The sequence below is a fragment of the Lutra lutra genome, chromosome 15 (assembly GCF_902655055.1).
Source record: "Lutra lutra chromosome 15, mLutLut1.2, whole genome shotgun sequence".
NCBI classification, from domain to species: Eukaryota; Metazoa; Chordata; class Mammalia; order Carnivora; family Mustelidae; genus Lutra; species Lutra lutra.
In genome coordinates, this window is record NC_062292.1 from 31764807 (window position 1) to 31780526 (window position 15720).

Genomic DNA, 15720 nt, shown 5'->3' on the forward strand with positions numbered 1-15720 from the left:
TTGCGCTGAGTAGGGAGGGAGAGTCGTGGCGCGGGACTCAGGGTTCCCCAGTTGGAAGCCCCGAGGGACAGGACCCTGGAAACGGAAGGCTGAGGGAGCAGGAGAGGGTTCGTGTCTGGGACTCGGGGCTGGCTGGGCCCCAACGGACAGGGCCAGGTAGGGGACCACCACAGGCTGAGGAGCAGGAGGCATCGACGTTGCTGGAACCTGACTCACGGAGGGCTTCCTGGCAGGGTTCGGACCCAACCGCTCGCGAGGCTGGGCCAGGCCCAGGGGTGCCCAAAGGTGTGCGGCGCCTGAAGTGAGTTCGCCATGCGTTTTCCTGCCAATTCTCACGAGCATTCTGCCCAAACCGGGATCGGTGAGAATTGGCCAGCATTGGTCAGCACTGCGGACCGCCCTGCTCCCCGTGACCAAGGGCCCTTTCTCGCTGTGGGCCTGTTGCGGCCCCCCGAAAACGCGCTGAGACGACTTGGCCCACCCGGGGTCCCCGGCGCAGGTGTGCGTTACCAGAGCCTAGTTGAGGGACAGGTTGCGGCCGGGCGTACGCCTCCGACTGTTTGGGGTGCTGCGGCGCCCAAGGGTGAGGCTGACCTTAGTTGAGGAACGATCGTTTCTCTCCGTCTGAAGCTTCTCCGGAGTGCCGAAAGGCACGGTTTGCCCCGGTGTGGGAGGGGGAGTCGTGGTGCGGGAATCAGAGTTCCCCAGGTGGAGGCCCCGAGGAACAGGACCCTGTAAACGGAAGGCTGAAAAAGTAGGCGAGGGTTCATGTCCGGGGCTCGGGGCAGACCCGGCCCCAGCGGACAGGGCCAGGTAGGGGACAACCACAGTGTGAGGAACAGGAGACGTCGCCCTCACTGGAGGCTGACCTCCTTATGGCTTCCTGGTGGGGTTCGTACGCGACCGCTATCGAGGCCGAGCCAGGCCCAGGGCATGCCCCTGCATGTGTGTGGCACCCAAAGCGAGTTCACCAGGTGTTTTCCGGCCAATTCTCACGAGCGTTCTGCCCAATCTGGGATTGGTTTGGGCAGAAAGCTCATGAGAATTGGCTGGCGCTGGGTAGCCCTGCGGACTGCCCTCCTCCCCGTGGCCGAGGGCCCTTTCTCGCTGTGGGCCTGTTTCAGCCCACCCAAAAACGTGCTGAGACGACTGAGCCCACCCAGGGCCCCCGGCGCAGGTGTGCATTACCAGAGCTGAGTTGAGGGATGGGTTGAGGCCAGGCGTAGCCTCCGACTATTCGGGCGACTGGGGCGCCCAAGGGTGAGGCTGATGTTAGTTGGGGAATGAAGGTTTCTCTCCCACGGAGGATTGTACAACACGCCGAAATGAACGGTTTCCGCTGGGGAGGGACGGGGAGTTGTGGTGCGGGATGCAGGGTTCCCCAGTTAGAGGCCCCAAAGGACAGGACCCTGGAAACGGAAGGCTGAGGAAGCAGGCGAGGGCTCGTGTCCGGGGTTCGGGGCAGGCCCGGCTCCAACGCACAAAGACAGGAAGGGGACCACCTTAGGCTTAGGAGCAGGAGGCGGAGCCCTTGCTGGAGCCTGACTCCTGGAGGCCTTCCTGGGGTTTTTGGGCGCGATAGCTCACGAGGCAGGGCCAGGCCCAGGGGCCTGCTCTGCAGACTTGCGGAGCCCAAAGCGAGTTCACAGGATGTTTTCCGGCCAATTCTCACGATCTTTCTGCCCAAACTGGGATCAGTTTGGGCAGAACACCTGTGAGAATTGTCTGGCGTTGGGCTGCCCTGTGGGCCGCCCTGCTCCCCGTGGCCTAGGGCCCTTTCTCGCTTGGGGCCTGTCGAGGCTTCCCGGAAAACACGCCGAGATGACACGGCCCACCCGTGCGGCTAGGTGCAGGGGAGCGATCCCGGATCAGAGTTGAGGGACGGGATGTGGCCGGGCGTCCTCCTCCGACTGTTAGGGCGGCTGAGACGTCCGTGGATGTGGCTGACCTCAGTGGGTGCATAAATGTTTCTCTCGCTCCGAGGCTTGAGCGAGGCACCGAAAGACACCGTTTATCCCGGGGTGGGATGGGGAAGCATGGTGCGGGACTCAGGATTCCCCAGTAGGAGACCCCGAGACAGGACCATGGAAACGGAAGGCTGGGGAAGCAGGCAAGTGTTCGTGCCAGGCCTTGGGGTAGGCCCGGGCCCAATGATAGCACCATGGAGGGGACCCCCGTAGGCTGAGGAGCAGGAGTTGTCGTCTTGTCTTAGGGACAAGGCAGGTCAGATCTGCCAGCACAGAAATCTGCTCACCCAAGGGCTGAGTTGAAGGAGGGACTCTGGATTATCCTCAGGCCCTAGGTTTTGGCCTAGAGGGCAAAGATGGCGGGAATGGCCTCAGGGGAGCATGCCTGTGTCCAGGGCTCTGAGGGAGTTTGAGAGTACCAAATGTAACCATCTGCTCCTGTCTGAGGGGCTGTGTCTGGCAGAGTTGTGAGGGTCCTTTCCATGGGAGGGATTTGGTGTCAGACCTCTGGGGACCAGAGCCTAAACACCCAAACTAGGGTTAGGGTTTGTTCCTTGGAGCATGGCAGGCCTGATGTGCCAGTTCGGACTCAGGCTCTGGGGAGTGCATTGCTGTGGTGGCCCGTCAGGCTCCGGGACTGTGTGGTGGGGTCCTCGGAAGGGGTGGGTGGCTTTAGGAGGCATGGAGGTTTCTCGGGCCAGGATGTTTCTGCCCAGGGCCATGAGTCCAGATTCCTCATGGGTGGCAGCCAGAGACCTGCGTTAGGAATACAGGGTCCTTGGTCTGGAGGGCTAGGGAGCCAGACCTCTGGGGACGGGAGCCGGAACACCCAACTTACCGTTAGAGTTAGCTCTTAGGGACACGGCAAGCCCGATATGCTGGCGCTCTGTTGACTCATGCTGATATGTGAGTTGAGCTTGCATGTCTATAGGACCGTGAGACTCCAGGTTCCTGGTCCGTGGGAGCACCGGAAGTGGGGGAGGCCTCAGGGAGGCATGCAGGCTTCTCACAATCTGCGGATCAGGATATTTCTAAACAGCAAGGTTTCCTCCCAGGATCAACTACAATTGTGGGGTGCAGCTCAAGGGTGTCCCATCTGTGGGGTTTGGGGACCAGGCGTCATATGACAGACACCAGAACACACCACCTGAGTTAGGGTTAGTATTCGGGTTAGGGTTAGGCTTGGGGTTAGGCTTATGTCTTAGGGAAAAGGCAGGTCGGGTCTGCCAGCACAGAAATCCGCTCACCCAAGGGCTGAGTTGAGCGAGGAACTCTGCAAGATCCTCAGGCCCTTGGTTTTTGGCCTGGGTGGGCAAAGATGGTGGGAATGGCCTCAGAGGAGCATGCTGGTGGCTAGGGCTCTGAGGGAGTTAGAGAGCACCAAAGGAAACAGTCTCCTCCTGGCTGAAAGACTGAGTCTGGCCATCAGTCTGATGCACCCTTCCATGGGAGGGTTGGGTGTCAGGACTGTGTGGTCCAAAGCCTGAACACACAACCCTGGGTTAGGGTTTGGTCCTGGGTGAATGCAGACCTAATGTGCTAGGGCAGACTCAGACTATCCTGAGGGCTGAGCTGAGGGCATTTCTCTGGTGGCCCGTCAGGCTTTGAGATCGTGGTGTGAGGGTCCTGGGAAGGTGTGTGTGGCTTTAGGGGCCATGGAGTTTTCTCTGGCCAGGAGGGTTCTGCACAGGGCCGTGGGGTATAGTTTCCCCGTGGGTGGCAGCCAGAGTCCTGCGTTGGAATACAGGATCCCCTGTCTGGAGGGATAGGTAGCCAGGCCTCTGGAGATGAAAACCAGAACACCTGGGCTAGGGTTAGTATTAGTTCGCCGGTGCATGGCAGCCACGATCTGCTGGTGCTGTGGTGATCCACCATGTGGCCTGAGCTGAGGGTGCTCTGAGTCTCCTGGTTCCTGGTCTGTGGGGGCGCCGGAAGTGCGGGTGGCCTCAGGGAGACTTGGAGGATTCTCTCGCTCTTTGGGTTCAGTACATTTCTTAACAGCAGAGTTTCCTCCTGGGATCAGCTGCAACGATTGGGTGCAGCTCCGGGGTCCCCCGTTTGGGAGGTGTTGGGTATCAAGTGTCGGAGGACGGATGTTTGTACACACACCTGGGCTAGGGTTAGCATTAGGGTTAGGGTTAAGCTTAGGCTAAGGGTTGTGTCTTAGGGAGAAGGCAGGTTAGATCTGCCAGCAGAGATATTGGCTCACCCAAGGGCTGAGTTGAGGGTGGGACTCAGGAGGCTCCTCAGGCCCTGGGTTTCTCGCCTGGAGGGGCAAAGATGGCGGGATTTGCCTCAGGGGAGCACACCACTTTCGAGGGTTGTGAGCGTTTTAGAGAATTCCCAAGGACGCGGTGTCCTTCTAGCTGACAGCCTGAGTCCGGCTATGAGTCTGCCGCTCCTATCCATGGGAGTGATTGGGTGTCAGGCCTCTGGGGTCCAGAGCCTGAAAACCCAACCTAGGGATAGGTTTCGGTCCTGGGAGATCTGTAGGCCTGATGTGCCAGTGCAGACTCAGGCTCCTCGGTGAGCTGAGTTGAGGGCATTGCTCTGCGGCTCGTCAGGTTCTGTGATTTTGGTGTGGGTGTCCACGGAAGGTTTGGGTGTCTTTAGGGGGCATGGGTATTTCTGTGGGCAGGAGGGTTCTGCACAGGGCCATGGGGTCCGGTTTCCCCATTGGTGGCAGCCAGAGTCATGTGTTGGCAATATGGGGTCCCCAGTCTCGATACCTAAGGAGCCAGTCCTCTGGGAATGGAGTGTTAGAGTTAGGTCGTAGGGCCATGGCAGTCCCGATCCGCTGGCGCTGTGTTCACCCGCTACGATGCCTGAGGGGAGGGCATGTGTCTGCAGGACCCTGAGACTCCTAGTTCCTGGTCGTTGTTGGGGCCGGAGGTGGGGATGGCATCAGGGAGGCATGAGTTATCTCCCGCTCTGCGGGTTCAGCACATTTCTAAATGGCAGGGTTTCTTCCTGGGATCAGGTGCAATGAAGGGGTGCACCTCAGGGTTCCCCACGTAGGCGCTTTGGGGAACAGGCTTTGGAGGACGGACACCAGAACACACAACCTGAGCTGGGGTTAGTAGGAGGGTTAGGGTAAAGCTTAGGGTTAGCGTGAGTCTTAGGGACAAGGCAGGTGGGATCTGCCAGCACAGTTTTCAGATCACCCAAGTGCAGAGTTGAGGGCGGGACTCAGAAGGACACTTAGGCTCTGAGGTTTTGGCCTGACAGAGCAAAGATGGCGGAAATGGACTCAGGGGAGCATGCCGGTTTCTAGAGCTCTGTGGGTATTAGAGAGCACCAAAGGAAATGATGTCCTCCTGTCTGAGAGGCTGAATCCTGCTGTCAGTCTGATGCTCCCATCCAGGGCAGGCACTGGGTGTCAGGCCTCTGGGGTCCAGAGCCTGAACACCCAACCTAGGGTGTGTGTTTGGTCCTGGGAGAATGGCAGGCCTGATGTGCCAGTGCGGACTGATGATCTCCGGAGGGCTGAGTTGAGGGCATTGCTCTGGCGGCCCTTCAATATCTGAGATGGTGCCTCTGTCAGGCTCTGGGACTGTGTTGTAGGGTTCCTTGGAAGGTGTGGGTGGCTGTGGGGGGCATGGAGGTTTCTCCAGGCAGGAGGGTTCTGCACAGGGCCATGGGGTCCAGTTTCCTTTTGGGTGGCAGCCAGAGTGCTGCGTTGGGAATCCGGGGTTCGCAGTCTGGAGGCCTAGGGAGCCAGGCCTCTTGGGACAGAAGCCTGAACACCCAACCTAAGGTTAGGGTTAGGTCCGATCTGCCCCGATCTGCCGGCGCTATGGTGACCCACCCCGAGGACTGAGTTGAGGTCGCGTGTCTAAAGCACCGTGAGATTCCCGGTTCCTGGTCCTTCGGGGTGCCGTATTTGGGGGTGGACACAGAGTGGCATGCAGACTTCTACCGCTGTGCGGGTTCAGCACATTTCTCTAAGGCATTGTTTCCCCCTGGGCTCAGGTGCTATGATGGGGTGCAGCACAGGGGTATCCCTCTTGGGGGGTTTGGGACCAGGTGTCAGAAGACGGCCACCAGAACACACAACCTGGGCTAGCGTCAGTATTAGGGTTAGGGTTAGGCTTAGGGTTAGGTTTATGTCTTAGGGACAAGGCAGGTCGGATCTGCCAGCACAGAAATCGGCTCACGCAAGGACTGAGTTGAGGGTGGGACTGAGGAGGCTCCCTCAGGCCCTGGGTTTTTGGCCTGGAGGGGAAAGATGGCGAGAATGGCCTCAGGGGAGCATGCCTGTGTCCAGGTCTGAGGCATTTTGAGAGTACCAAATGTAACCGTCTCCTCCCATCTGAAGGGCTGTGTCTGGCCGATTTCTGAGGGTCACTTCCATGGGAGGGATTTGGTGTCTGGCCTCTGGGGTCCAGAGCCTAAACACCCAAAAAAGGGTTAGGGTTTGGTCCTTGGAGCATAGCAGGTCTGATATGCAAGTGTGGACTCAGGCTCTGGGGAGGGCTGAGTTGAGGGCATTGCTGTGGTGGCCCATCAGGCTCCGGGACTGTGTGGTGGGGTCTTCGGAAGTTGTGGGTGGCTTTAGGGGGCATGGAGGTTTCTCGGGCCAGGAGGTTTCTGCCCAGGGCCATGGGTTCAGATTCCTCATGGGTGGCAGCCAGAGACCTGCGTTAGGAATACAGGGTCCCCGGTCTGGAGGGCTCGGGAGCCAGACCTCTGGGGACTTTAGCCGGAACACCCAATCTACGGTTAGAGTTAGCTCTTAGGGACACGGCAAGCCTGATCTATTGGCGCTCTGTTGACCCATGCTGATACATGAGTTGATCTTGCGTGTCTGCAGGACCGTGATCCTCCAGGTTCCTGGTCTGATGGAGCGCCAGAAGTGGGGGAGGCCTCAGGGAGGCATGTAGGCTTCTCCCAATCTGCGGATTCAGGACATTTCTAAACAGCAAGGTTTCCTCCCGGGATCAACTACAATTGTGGGGTGCAGCTCAAGGGTGTCCCATCTGTGGGGTTTGGGGACCAGGCGTCATATGACAGACACCAGAACACACCACCTGAGCTAGGGTTAGTATTCGGGTTAGGGTTAGGCTTGGGGTTAGGCTTATGTCTTAGGGAAAAGGCAGGTCGGGTCTGCCAGCACAGTAATCTGCTCACCCAAGGGCTGAGTTGAGGGAGGAGCTCTGCAAGATCCTCAGGCCCTGGCTTTTTGGCCTGGATGGGCAAAGATGGTGGGAATGGCCTCAGGGGAGCATGCTGGTGGCTAGGGTTCTGAGGGAGTAAGCGAGCACCAAAGGAAACAGTTTCCTCCTGGCTGAGGGACTGAGTCTGGCCATCGGTCTGATGCGCCCTTCCATGGGAGGGATTGGGTGTCAGGACTGTGTGGTCCAGAGGCTGAACACACAACCTAGGGTTCGGGTTTGGTTCTGGGATAATGGCAGACCTAATGTGCTAGGGCAGACTCAGGCTCCTCGGAGGGCTGAGTTGAGGGCATTGCTCTGGTGGCCCATCAGGTTCTGGGATTGTGCTGTGGTTGGCTGTTGGGGGCATGGAGGTTTCTCCAGGTAGGAGGGTTCTGCACAGGGCCATGGGGTCCAGTTTCCTCGTGGGTGGCAGCCAGATTGCTGCATTGGGAATCCGGGGTTCACAGTCTGGAGGCCTAGGGAGCCAGGCCTCTTGGGGACAGAAGCCTGAACACCCAACCTACGGTTAGGGTTAGGTCATATGGAAACAGTTTGGTCTTATGGAAACGTCCATGCCTCCCACAGCCACCCACACCTTCCAAAGAACCCCACAACACAGTCCCAGAGCCTGACAGAGGCACCAGCTCGGAGCCTGAAGGGCCGCCAGAGCAATCCCCTCAACTCAGCCCTCCGGAGAGCATCAGTCCGCACTGGCACATCAGGCCTGCCATTCTCCCAGGACCAAACACACACCCTAGGTTGGGTGTTCATGCTCTGGACCCCAGAGGCCTGATACACAATGCCTGCCCTAGATGGGAACATCAGACTGACAGCAGGATTCAGCCTCTCAGCCAGGAGGAGACCATTTCCTTTGGTGCTCTCTAATACCCGAAGAGCCCTAGAAACCGGCATGCTCCCCTGAGCCGTTCCCGCCATCTTTGCTCTGTCAGGCCAAAAACCCAGGGCCTAAGGATCCTTCTGAGTCCCGCCCTCAAATCTGTACTTGGGTGATCCGAGAACTGTGCCAGCAGATCCCACCTGCCTTGTCTCTAAGACTCACGCTAACCCTAATCTTCACACTAACCCACCTACTAGCCCTAGCTCAGGTTCTGTGTTCCGGTGTCTGTCCTCCAATGCCTGGTCCCCAAAGCGCCTTCATTGCCCCTGATCCCAGGAGGAAACCCTGCCATTTAGAAATGTGCTGAACCCGAAGAGCATGAGAAACCTCATGCCTCCCTGAAGCCACCCCCACTTTCGGCACCACCAACGACCAGGAACCAGGAGTCTCAAGGTCATGCAGACACACGCCCTCCCCTCAGACATCGCAGCGGGTGAACACAGCGCCAGCAGATCCTGACTGCCATGGCCCTACGAACTAACCCTAACCCTACGTTGGCTGTTCAGACTTCTGTCCGGAGAGGCCTGGCTCCCTAGGTAACGAGACCAAGGACCCCATATTGCCAATGCAAGAATCTAGCTGCCACCAACAGGGAAACCGGACCCCATGGCCCCGCACAGAACCCTCCTGCCCGCAGAAAGACCCATGCCCCATAAAGCCACCCAAACCTTCCTTGGACACCCACACCAAAATCCCAGAACCTGATGGTCTCAGAACAATGCCCTCAACTCAGCCCTCCGAGGAGCCTGAGTCTGCACTGGCACATCAGGCCTACCGATCTCCCAGGAACAAACCCTAGCCCTAGGTTGGGTTTTCAGGCTCTGGACCCCAGAGGCCTGACACCCAATCACTCCCATGGATAGGAGCATCAGTGTCACGGCCAGACTCAGGCTGTCAGCTAGAAGGACACCGTGTCCTTGGGAGTACTCTAACATGCTCAGAGCTCTCGAAACGGGTGTGCTCCCCTGAGGCAATTCCCGCCCTCATTGCCCCTCCAGGCCAGAAACCCAGGGCCTGAGGAGCCTCCTGAGTCCCACCCTCAACTCAGCCCTTGGGTGAGCCAATATCTCTGCTGGCAGATCTGACCTGCCTTGTCCCTAAGACACAACCCTAAGCATAAGCCTAAACCTAACCCTAATGCTAACCCTAACCCAGTGGTGTGTACAAACATCCGTCCTCCGACACTTGATACCCAACACCTCCCAAATGGGAGACCCCTGAGATGCACCCTATCATTGCAGCTCATCCCAGGAGGAAACCCTGCTGTTAAGAAATGTGCTGAACCCGAAGAGTGAGAGAATCCTGCCAGTCTCCCTGAGGCCACCCGCACTTCCGGCACCCCTGCAGAGGAGGAACCAGGAGTCTCAGAGCGCCCTCAGCTCAGGCAACAGCGTGGATCTCCAAAGCGCCAGCGCCGGCAGATTGGGGCTGCCATGCACAGGCGAACTAATTCTAACCCTCGCTTGGGTGTTCGGTTTCTCATCTCCAGAGGCCTTGCTGCCTAGCCCTCCAGACTGGGGATCCCGTATTCCCAACAGAGAACTCTGGCTGCCATCCACGAGGAAACTAGACCCCACGGCCCTGTGCAGAACCCTCCTGGCCAGAGAAAACTCCATGGCCCCTAAAGCCAAACACACCTTCCCAGGACCCTCACACCACGATCTCGAAGCCTGACGGGCCGCCAGAGTAATGCCCTCAACTCAGCCCTCCAGATAGCCTGAGTCTGCCCTAGCACATTAGGTCTGCCATTCACCCAGGACCAAACCCTAACCCTAGGTTGTGTGTTCAGGCTTTGGACCACACAGTCCTGACACCCAATCCCTCCCATGGAAAAGTGCATCAGACTGATAGCCGGACTCAGTCTTTCAGCCAGGAAGAGACTATTTCCTTTGGTGCTCGCTAACTCCCTCAGAGCCCTAGCCACCAGAATGCAACCCTGAGGCCATTCCCACCATCTTTGCCCATCCCAGCCAAAAACCCAGGGCCTGAGGATCTTGCAGAGTTCCTCGCTCACCTCAGCCCTTGAGTGAGTGGATTTCTGGCTGTCAGATCTGACCTGCATTTTCCCTAAGACATAAGCCTAACCCCAAGCCTAACCCTAACCCGAATACTAACCCTAGCTCAGGTGGTGTGTTCTGGTGTCTGTCATATGATGCCTGGTCCCCAATCCCCACGGATGGGATACCCTTGAGCTGCACACCACAATTTTAGCTGATCCCGGAAGGAAACCTGGCTGTTTAGAAATGTCCTGAATCCACATATTGGGAGAAGCCTACATGCCTCCCTGAGGCCTCCTAAACTTCCGATGCTCCCACGGACCAGGAACCTAGAGTCGCACGTACCTGCAGACACGCAAGATCAACTCACGTATCAGCATGGGTCAACAGAGCTCGAGCAGATCGGGGTTGCCGTGTCCCTAGACCTAACCCTAACAGTAGGTTGGGTGTTCTGGCTACATTCCACAGAGGCATGGCTCTCTAGCCCTAAAGACCAGAGACCCTGTATTCCTAAGGCAGGTCTCTGGCTGCCACCCATGAGGAATCAGGACCCATGGCCCTGGGCAGAAACCTCCTGGCCCGGGAAACCTCCATGCCCCCTAAAGCCACCCACCCCTTCCGAGGACCACACCACACAGTCCCAGAGCCTGACGGGCCACCACAGCAATGCCCTCAACTCAGCCCTCCACAGAGCCTGTGTCCACACTGGCATATCAGGCCTGCCATGCTCCAAGGACCAAACCCTAACCCTAGTTTGGGTGTTTAGCCTCTGGAACCCAGAGGCCTGACAGTCAATCCCTCCCTTGAAAGGGACCCTCGGAACTCTGCCAGACACAGCCCCTCAGACAGGAGGAGAGGGTTACATTTGGTACTCTCAAACTGCCTCAGAGCCCTGGACACAGGCATGCTCCCCTGAAGCCATTCCCGCCCTCTGCCCCTCCAGGCCAAAAACCCAAGTCCTGCGGAGCCTCCTGAGTCCCACCCTCAACTCAGCCCTTGTGTGAGCCGATTTCTGTGCTGGCAGATCTGACCTGCCTTGTCCCTGAGACATAACCCTAACCCTAAGCCTAACCCTAACCCTAATACTGACGCTAGCCCAGGTTGTGTGTTCTGGTGGCCGTCCTCTGACACCTGGGCCCCAAACCCCCCAAGAGGGGGACCCCTGTGCTGCACCCCTTCATTGCACCTGAGCCCAGGGGGAAACACTGCCTTAGAGAAATGTGCTGAACCCACACAGCAGTAGAAGTCTGCATGCCACCCTGAGTCCACCCCCACATACGGCACCCAGAAGGACCAGGAACCGGGAATTGCACAGTGCTGTAGACACGCGACCTCAACTCAGTCCTCGCGGTGGGTCACCACAGCGCCGGTAGATCGGGGCTGCCATGCCCCCGCGACCTAACCCTAACCTTACGGTGGGTGTTCAGGCTTCTTTCCCCAAGAACCTGGTTCCGTAGGACTCCAGACTATGAATCCCGTATTCCCAACGCAGGACTCTGGCTGCCACCCACGAGGAAACTGGATCCCATGGCCCTGTGAGAACCCTCTTGCCCGGAGAAACCTCCACGCCCCCCACAGCCACCCACACCTTCCAAGGAACCCCACAACACAGTCCCAGAGCCTGACAGAGCTACCATCTGAGAGCTTGAAGGGCCGCCAGAGCAATGCCCTCAACTCAGCCCTCCGGAGAGCATCAGTCCGCACTGGCACATCAGGCCTGCCATTCTCCCAGGACCAAACACAAACCCTAGGTTGGGTGTTCAGGCTCTGGACCCCAGAGGCCTGACACCCAATGCCTGCCATGGATAGGAGCGTCAGACTCAAGGCCGGACTCAGGCTGTCAGCTAGAAGGACACCGCATCCTTGGGAGTTCTCTAACATGCTCAGAGCCCTCGAAACTGGTGTGCTCCCCTGAGGCCATTCCCGCCATCTTTGCCCCTCCAGGCCAGAAACCCAGGGCCTGAGGAGCCTCCTGAGTCCCACCCTCAATCAGCCCTAGGGGAGCCAATATCTGTGCTGGCAGATGCGACCTGCTTTGTCCCTAAGACACAACCCTAACCCTAAGACTAACCCTAAACCTAATAATAACCCCAGCCCAGGTGTGTATACAAACATCAATCCTCCGACACTTGATCCCCAACACCTCCCAAATGGGGACCACTGAGCTGCACCTAATTGTTGCAGCCGAACCCACGAGGAAACCCTGCTGTTAAGAAATGTGCCGAACCAGAAGAGTGAAAGAATCCTGCAAATCTCCCTGCAGCCACCCGCACTCCCAGTGCCCCCGAAGACCAGGAACCGGGAGTCTCAGAGCGCCCTCAGCTCAGGCAATAGGGTGGATCACCACAGCGCCGGCAGATCGGGGCTGCCATGCACAGGCGAACTAATTATAACCCTCGCCTGGGTGTTCAGGTTCTCGTCTCCAGAGGCCTGGCAGCCTAGCCCTCCAGACTGGGGACCCCGTATTCCCAACAGAGAACTCTGACTGCCATCCACGAGGAAACTAGACCCCACGGCCCTGTGCAGAACCCTCCTGGCCAGAGAAAACTCCATGGCCCCTAAAGCCACCCACACCTTCCAGGACCCTCACACAACGATCTCGAAGCCTGATGGGCCGCCAGAGAAATGCCCTCAACTCAGCCCTCCAGATAGCCTGAGTCTGCCCTAGCACATTAGGTCTACCATTCACCCAGGACCAAACCCTAACCCTAGGTTGTTTGTTCAGGCTCTGGACCACACAATCCTGACACCCAATCCCTCCCATGGAAGGGCGCATCAAACCAATAGCCGGACTCAGCCTCTCAGCCAGGAGGAGACTGTTTCCTTTGGTGCTCGCTAACTCCCTCAGAGCCCTAGCCACCAGCATGCTCCTCTGAGGCCATTCCCACCATCTTTGCCCACCCAGGCCAAAAAGCCAGGGCCTGAGGATCTTGCAGAGTTCCTCCCTCAACTCAGCTCTTGAGTGAGTGGATTTCTGTGCTGTCAGATCCGACCTGCCTTTTCCCTAAGACATAAGCCTAACCCTAAGCCTAACCCTAACTCCAAGCCTAACCCTAACCCTAATACTAACCCTAGCTCTGGTTGTGTGTTCTGTTGTCTGTCATATGACGCCTGGTCCCCAAACCCCACGGATGGGAGACCCTTGAGCTGCACCCCACAATTTTAGCTGATCCTGGGAGGAAACCTGGATGTTTATAAATGTCCTGAATCCGCAGATTGGGAGAAGCCTACATGCCTCCGTGAGGCCTCCCCCACTTCCGGTGCTCCCACGGACCAGGAACCTAGAATCGCACGGTCCTGCAGACACACAAGCTCAACTCCCATATCAACATGGTTCTACAGAGCGCCAGCAGATCGGGGTTGTCATGTCCCTAAGACCTAACCCTAACAGTAGGTTGGGTGTTCCAGCTACCGTCCCCAGAGGTCTGGCTCCCTAGCCCTCCAGTTTGGGGACCCTGTATTCCTAACGCAGGTCTCTGGCTGCCACCCACGAGGAATCTGGACACATGGCACTGGGCAGAACCCTCCTGGCCCGAGAAACCTCCATGCCCCCTAAAGCCACCCACACCTTCTGAAGACCCCACCACACAGTCCCGGAGCCTGATGGGCCACCACAGCAATGCCCTCAACTCAGCCCTCCCCAGAGCCTGAGTCTGCACTGGCACATCAGGCCTGCTATATGCTCCAAGGACCAAACCCTAACCCTAGTTTAGGTGTTTTGACTATGGACCCCAGAGGTCAGACACCCAATCCCTCCCATTGAAGGGAACCTCAGAACTCTGCCAGACACAGCCCCTCAGACAGGAGGAGACGGTTACATTTGGTACTCTCCAAATCCCTCAGAGCCCTAGACACAGGCATGCTACCCTGAGGCCATTCCCGCCATCTTTGCCCTCTAGGCCAAAACCTAGGGCCTGAGGATAATCCAGAGTCCCTCCTTCAACTCAGCCCTTGGGTGAGCGGATTTCTGTGCTGGCAGATCTGACCTGCCTTGTCCCTAGCACAAGAGGACGATCCTGCTCCTCAGCCTATGGGGGTCCCCTCCGTGGCGCCATCAAATGGGCCCGGGCCTACCCCATGGCCCGGGCCCGGACCCTCGCCTGCTTCCCCAGCCTTCCGTTTCCAGGGTCCTGTCTCGGGGTCTCCAACTGGGGAACCCTGAGTCCCACACCATGCCTCCACATCCCACCCCGGGACAAACGATGTCTTTCTGTGCCTCGGTCAAGCCCTGGAGCGAGAGAAACATTTATGCACTCACTGAGGTCAGCCACATCCATGGGTGCCCCAGCCGCCCGAACAGTCGGAGGTGGACGCCCGGCCGCAACCCGTCCCTTGTCTCTGATCCGGGAACGCTCCCCTGCGCCAAGACCCACGGGTGGGCCGTGTCGTCTTGGCGCATTTTCTGGGAAGCTGCGACAGGCCCCGAGCGAGAAAGGGCCCTAGGCCATGGGGAGCAGGGCGGCCCCCAGGGCTGCCCAGCGCCAGACAATTCTCACAGGTGTTCTGCCCAAACCAATCCGGTTTGGGCAGAACGTTCGTGAGAATTGGCCAGAAAATGCCCGGCGAAGTCGCTTTGGGCTCCGCACGTCTGCAGGGGCCCCCCTGGGCCTGGCCCTGCCTCACAAGCAATCGCATCTGAAAACCGCCAGGAAGCCCTCCAGGAGTCTGGTTAGGAGGTACCCCTGCCCTTTCAAGACTTCAGGGTTTTCATTTGGGTCTAGTTTAGAACCTTCCCTTAACACAGGGCCATGCTGCCAGGGTTCACCTTCAGACTGTTTTTGTTTTGGTTTTGGTTTTTGTTTGTTTGTTTGTTTGTTTGTTTTTAACTCTTTCCAGTCTACAGAAATGTCTTATGCAAAGAATCAGGTCTGCTCTTAGTTGTGTTTCATTTTGGTTTCTCCCACTTCCTAAAAATCGGTTCCATGAGGATAGGCAGAAGCTGTCGTGAGTGTGCTGTGCACAGGGCTGTCTCCGTGCAGGTGCGTGGGTGTCCTGTGTGCACGCACACGTTTGTCGACGTGGAGATGGGATACTCTTGCTCCCCACTTCAGCCCCAGCCCTAGTTTTCCTATCCATGCAGTTAGGGACTTAATTTAAAATCCTTATTTTGGGGGCACCTGGGTGGCTCAGTGGGTTAAAGCCTCTGCCTTTGGCCCAGGTCATGATCCCAGGGTCCTGGGATCGAGCCCCACGTCAGGCTCTCTGCTCAGCAGGGAGCCTGCTTCCCTTCCTCTCTCTCTGCCTGCCTCTTTGCCTACTTGTGATCTCTGTCTGTCAAATAAATAAATAAAATCTTTAAAAAAATCCTTATTTTGTGGGGCCTCCTTCTTCAAAACACACTGCTACAACATTCTAATAAAGGCTCATTTAACCCCCTCAAAAAAAAAAAAAAAAAAAAGGGCAACGCCTCCTGCTTCTCAGCCTAAGGTGGTCCCTTACCTGGCCCTGTGCATTGGAGCCAGGCCTGCCCCGAACCCCGGACACGAACCCTCGCCTGCTTCCTCAGCCTTCCATTTCCATGGTCCTGTCCCTCCGGGCCTCCAACTGGGGAACCCTGATCCCGCGCCTCGACTCCCCCTCCAACCCCAGCATAAATCAGCCTTTCGTCGCATCAGAGAAGCCTCAGAGTGAGAGAAACCTTCGTTCCCCAATGGAGGTCAGCCCCACGCTCTTGTGCCCCAGCCGCCCGAAAACTTGGAGGT